Raw genomic sequence first — 6,577 nt, 5'->3', positions numbered from 1 at the left:
TAGTAATTGAGGGCCAGTGGGAGTCCTGAGTTATAATTTTCTCTTTTTTCATGCTCCAACTGGATCAATGATTGGCCTGCTGGAATTATGACTCAACCCAAGGAAGAGAACTGATACCTCAGAAGCATGTGGCCCTTCTAGTCGTTTGCAGAAATAGTCACTTCATTTCATCTAATTCAGTTGAACTGATTTTGCAAGTTGAACCAACTCTCCCTCTGATATACCCAGGAAGAAATGCAACTTGGAAAAAATATACTTCTTTGGATCTGGTCACATTTATAAGGAACAAAGTCAAAGCATCAAAGACAAGTCATCACTCACCAAGTATACTGATCTTGCTAATGCACCATGGAAGCAACTTCTAGTTCAGGTATTTGGGGGAGCACTTCCTTGACCCGAATCAAGGACAGTCTCTGTGTGGTGCCTATAATTTGAGCAGGAGAATAGCAATAATGTATCCATCCCATAGCAATGCAAAAGCAGAATATTTTCTAATATAGCTGGAAAACCATGCCCTACTTCTAGAAAGGATTTTGATGGTTTCTACCACTCACCGTATTTCCTGCCCACAACTCTGACATCATTAACTCATTTCTCACAATTCTTCTCTTTCATTTCTCAGTATCTATTCTTCCTCCCCTTCCCACACCCCACAAACACTTCCTGGACATAAGATCTGTAGCATAGGTTAAGGAGGACCAAAGTAGAAGAGGGGAGTTTTAAATACAATATCAAGTAGCAATAAAACACTTTCGTTTGGAAACTGACTGCAAAAGTTTCCTTCTATTCCTTTTGTTGAGCCCAATTCCTGTGAAAATATCAACAATGTACTGAATTTGATGAACGATTTACCAAGGTGTAAAGTTAAATTTTAGCTGAGTTCTCTCTGACCACGTGACTTTATCAAATTCTTTTAGTATTGTCTTCAGCTGACTTCAAGGTAGGAAATGAAACTCCATGTCTGTGGCATAAGGGTATCACCTTCCTTCCACTGTGATCTGGGGTCTTTCTTTGCTAGATTTTATACTGAAATGAGTTCTACATAATACATGAGGTTTTCATTTCACAGGTGTCTCCATTTTTTTATACAGAGCATTGAATATGGATGGAAATGAGATGACCTCTAATTTAAAAGGAAGGTCAGGTCCTTGCTTCTTAAGAATCAGAAAGGAGGATTTAAGTGTAATCAAGAATGTGGTGTTTCTTGTCATTAAAGTAACACTGGTTACTGAAATAAAAATATTGTTAAAACTTCTCTTGGAATGTTCTTCTTTTACTAAGAAGAAATTTTAATAGAAAACTTACTTGGGGGATCTAATTTTTAATGATTAAATGTTTAAAAACTATGAAGGGTCATTCAGTGAAATGTCCCCCTTCTTACATCAGCTTCATTTCCCACCATGTTACATAATTCCTTCCCCTCTCTCCTCCCTCCGCCATAGAAAAACAAGATCATTGTTTTGTTTTGATAGATAGATAGATAATGTAAGTTATTTTTGTTCTTGTTTATGTAATTGGTAGCCTACTATACATATATACATACATGTGTATATTTACTGATTTATCTTAGAGATCTTTCTACATAAGCATGTCCTCATTCCTTTTGACAACTTGCTAGCATCCCATCATGATGCCAACAAGCTAGCATTAACATTGCTATTTCTTCCCTATATATGTAAATCTATGTGACAAATTCCTGGAAATAAAATTGCTGACTCATAGGGCTTATCCATTTGTGACTTTGATTGCTATTACCAAGTTACCATCATAGAAGTTATATCAATTTAACCTCTCAATTTATCTAAGTAAAATATCAGAGTGCCTATTTTCCTTTGCTATAGAGCATGACATCAAACTTCAGGACTTTTGCTAATATGATAGGTGAAAAATGGCATTTCTATGCAGCTTTAATTTTCATTTCCACAGAATGTAAGCACCATGAGAACAGAGATCTGTGTATTATATCAAATACAGGACCTCCCTGGTGGTGCAGTGGTTAAAGTCTCAGCACTATCAAGCTATCACCAGCCACTACAATATGAGTTCAATCCCCAGCCAGGGAGGTGACCCACATGGCACAGCAGACCACTCTTGTCTTGCCCACTGCTCCCTTCAGCACTGTATTTCAGTAGATTCACCTGTTCTGTTCCCCACTTTGTCTCTGGTGAATGCTCTCATCATCCCTCTGCACCTCTGGCCTATACCCCATTCTTGAATGCATAAATAAATATTTTTTAAAATTCACTTAAGAAATACATTTTAGCATTTATAGACATGATCAAAAATCTTTCCCTAAGATCTATTAATATGACAAATGACATTAGTAGATTTACTAATGCTGAACTTGAGTTCTAGCAACAGTAGGGAGGAGTGTGTGTGTGTGTGTGTGTGTGTGTCATGCACACAGCACAGGTGTGTATATGAAGGAAAGAAGGAAGGAAGGGCTAGTGTATTTTTTTGCTAATATTTATTTTAAATATTTGCGTAAATATAGGTAAATTATGTTGATAAATGGCTTCCTTTAGATGCAATCTTTTTAGGTTTGAGTATTATTAATATTAATATTAATGTCTTGTTTAGATTTGCTATTTCTTCTCATGTCAGGCTTGGTAAATTTTCCCAGAAAATTTTCCATCTTAGCAAGTAATGGTAAAAATTATGAGTATGGAGGTGGGGACCTGAAGAGGTATAAACCTACATCCCTAAATTATATGCAGTGCTGAAGATCTGTTAATTCAATAAGATATAAGTTTAAAAAAATAAAGAAATTATTAAGATAGCAACTACTCAAATAAGGGGCAGGAACAAATTTCTTTTGGGGGCCATTTCCATCAGATATTAAGGGCCCTTCTCTGTGGAAATACTAAAATAGCTGCTGACATTACAATTTCTTCTCACAGAGAATGTAGGCTGCTTTTTTTAAAAAAATTAATTAATGCATACAAAACTGGGGTACAAGCCAGAGGTGCTGGGATGGGAGGATTCACCAGAGAGAGAGTGGGGAGCAGAACAGGCAGATGTACTAAAATACACTGCTGAGGGAGCAGAGGGTGGGCCAGGAGAGGTCTGCTGTGCCATATGGGTCACCTCCCTGGCCAGGGATTGAACTTGTGCTGCAGTGGCTTCATGGTGCCGTTGTGCCACCAGGGAGGACCCAAGAATGTAGCCTTCTAAAGGGTGAATGACAGAACTTCCCTGATTAGGACAAAGGTGAGGAAATGGTACCAGTCTTTCCCTGGGCACAAAAAGCTGCCATCTCTTGTTCACTTCCTCACAGCCTATTGCATTTGAGTCCCATAGCAGTCTTAATTTTTATTTTGTCAACCACATTTGCAGGTATAACTCTGTCATTCCTGTTCGTCTCACACTCAAAGTTTCCAGAAGTCTGTATTTCAAGCTTTTTAAACCTGTGTTCTCAAAGGAGGGTGGTGGAGCCAGAATTCAGAAACACATGCCCTCCCCTTCCTCCCCTGGCAGGGCCCTGTAATCCCTTCCCTTGAGTGCAAGCAGGAGTCTTCACTACTGTGATGAGGTTAAGTGGTGTGGCAAAGATAAGAGGTATAATTAAGGTCCTTAATCAGTTCACTCTGTGTTATTCAGAATCATCACTATCTTGGTTGGGCCTGAGGTAATGAGGTAAAAACAATTACAGCAGAGGCACGGCCCTCCTTGAGGGCAAAGGATCTCTTGCTGGGCAAATTGCCCTGTTATAAAGGTTCTGTTGAAAGGGTCAGAGGGCAGGAGTTCAAGGGTGACTTCCAGGACCTGTGGACAGCTTCTGGCACTTAGCCTCTGAGAAGTCAGTCTTCAGCTTTGAGGATGAATTCTTCCAATAACATAATGGAGCTTGGAAGCTGGGTCTTCTAATAAAGTAGATCAGCTCACCTCTTGATTCCAGCCCCCTTAGACCTGAAAGCCAGAAGAGCTGAACCCAGACATCTGACCCACAGAAATGGTGAGATAATAAGTGTGTAGTTTAAATAAAGACACTAAGTTTGTGGCCATTTTGTATGCAACAATGGAAAACTTACTAGTGACCAACAGACCCTTGGCTTGAAAACTATCAGAGGTAGTAATTTAAAATGGGGTTCTAGGCTGCTTTCCCAGGTCTTTGGAATTATAATTTACTGTCATAAAAGTCTGGAGGCCTGAATTTTTATAAACACCCAAGTTAATTCTGATGTACATTAAAGCTGCAGAATGAACTTACCAGGCAGATAGCTGCTAGACAGCCTTTGAAAGAATGCTCATAGTTTCCAGAATTTGAGATTTAGAGATAGTTCTTTCTAAAGGTTAAAATGTCAAAAGGGCCTAAACATGAAACTAAATAATTATCAAAGGAAATCAACGGAGTTCTTTTGGTTGGAAACTCAAAGTTTTCATCATTTGCTTATTCATTCAGTTTGCTGATGTCTTATAGTATGGTACAACCATAATTTACTCTAAATAGCTATTCCCTGTCAAAATGATGGTGAGGTCAAAGAAACTTCCATTAAATTCTGTTTCTCTTACTAGCCGAAGTCATGTAACTTCCATGCTAAGAATAAAGTTTCTGAAATTTTGTTAAAAAGACTAACGGTGGGATATGTGTCATTTTAATATCTTCAGAATAGCTAACATGGGTGGAATTTTTCCTAGTTCTACTCTGGAAAATTGAGTTTCTTTTAAGTAATATTGAGTCACTCACACTAGTTAAGGCAGCAGAAGCAGTTAGAAATATTTTAAAACTTCACAAAAGTCTTCCCATGAATTTGTCAAATCTCTGAGGCAAACATTTCTTTGAGTCACTCACACTAGTTAAGGCAGCAGAAGCAGTTAGAAATATTTTAAAACTTCACAAAAGTCTTCCCATGAATTTGTCAAATCTCTGAGGCAAACATTTCTTTGACTGCAGGAACCCCAGAAGAACCTAAAATTTTTAAAAGAACCCCAGTTTGATTTTTGACCTGACTGAATCTAGTGAACAAAAATCCCTGGCTATAGAAATGTCGATTAAAAATAGAACCCCATGTCTTAAAGCCCATCATGCTGTCCATGACAATTTCTGATGTGCCTTCTAATATTTCTTTTTACTTTATAGATATATATATATAGATAGATAGATACACTATCACTTTTCAAAAGTGCTTTATCTGACACCTGGTATCTGGCCTCAATTCATCCTGCCAAAGTAATTTTCTATTCCTACTGAGTAATGGAAACTTGCAAGATGTTTTCTTCACTTTTGCTCTTGATGGCTTTCATGACCGAGACAAGCTGTCCCTCCCACGGGGAAGCACATCTAGACCTTCCTCGGCTAACCAGGCTCTCCTGGCTGCAAAGGCAATATGCCCCATTAATTTTTGATATCCCTCTCTCCAAAACCACTTGCTTAGCTTAATGTTTTTTGCCTATTAAATTGGAAGGGCTAAAACAAAAACAAAAACTAGAAGTCAGCGGTAGAACCCTCATACCCTCTGTGACCTCTACTTGTCTGATAGTCGATTTATCCAATTTTGTTGTAATTGCTGATTGATCAGCCTCCATGTGTAAAAGACTGTATTTCATGCAGTTATATTCTTCAGAACCCGTCTTGGAGCACCACACATAATAGGTAGTCAATAAATATGCACTGAATGACCGAAAAAAGATCATCAATTCTTGCAGAGCTGACACTAATGGCTGTCACATAAAGGCATTCAATGAATGAATAAAATAAATCATTGTATTCTGCCTATAGATTCATCACACTTAAGAATTTCTTCCTGTATAGCATCTCCCTTTGCATTTTGATCTGTTATGGTGCCAAGCTGATGGCTATAACATTTACTGTTTTACAAACCAGATCTGTGTTTTGAGTGTTATAAATATCATGCCTCATTTTCTTAATCAAGGGACTTCTGGCTTTATACACCTAATGGTGTGAGCTGGAGTATGTGATGGATCCTTCTTGCTGCACTGCCATTGCACGAGGTTGAACCTGGTGAGCTTGTGTGTGGCCCCATGGGAGAAGGCAACAGGGGGTGTTGCCTCATGCACCCAGGCCTGGCCCAGCATGTTCATTTCAAAGATTCAGCAGTGAATACTGACCCCTGAACAGCCAAGGTCATTTTTCTGGTGGCTTTGTCAAAGCTAGTATGAACACCTGGAAGCTGAAAGGAGGAAATTAAAAGTAAGGGTAAATAAAGGTAGGAAAAGTATATATATTTTTAAAACTATTCTTTTTTTTGAAGTCATTATGTTTATTTTTTTAAGATTTATTTATTTATGCATACAGAACTGAGGTGCAGGCCAGAGGTGCAGGGGCGGTCAGAGAATTCACCAAGGATGGAGTGGGGAGTGGAACAGGCAGGTCTCCTGAAACACACTGCTGAGGGGAGCAGTGGGCGAGACAGGAGAGGTCTGCTGCCCACGTGCATCACCTCCGAGGTGAGGGGTCAAACTCGCACTAAAGTGACTGTGGCTCACTTGCAGTGCTGCGCCCTAGCCCTTTGCTCCACCAGAGAGGGCCCAGGAAAAGTATATTTTGATATACTTTGAAAAACAGAGAACACTACCAATGTAAAACAAAACATTTTCTTGGCATCTTTTTTTTTTT

The sequence above is a fragment of the Condylura cristata genome, unplaced genomic scaffold (assembly GCF_000260355.1).
Source record: "Condylura cristata isolate star-nosed mole 26May11 unplaced genomic scaffold, ConCri1.0 scaffold00012, whole genome shotgun sequence".
In the NCBI taxonomy this organism is placed as follows: Eukaryota; Metazoa; Chordata; class Mammalia; order Eulipotyphla; family Talpidae; genus Condylura; species Condylura cristata.
The sequence above is the reverse complement of the archived record's forward strand: the minus strand, read 5'-3'. Positions refer to the sequence as shown.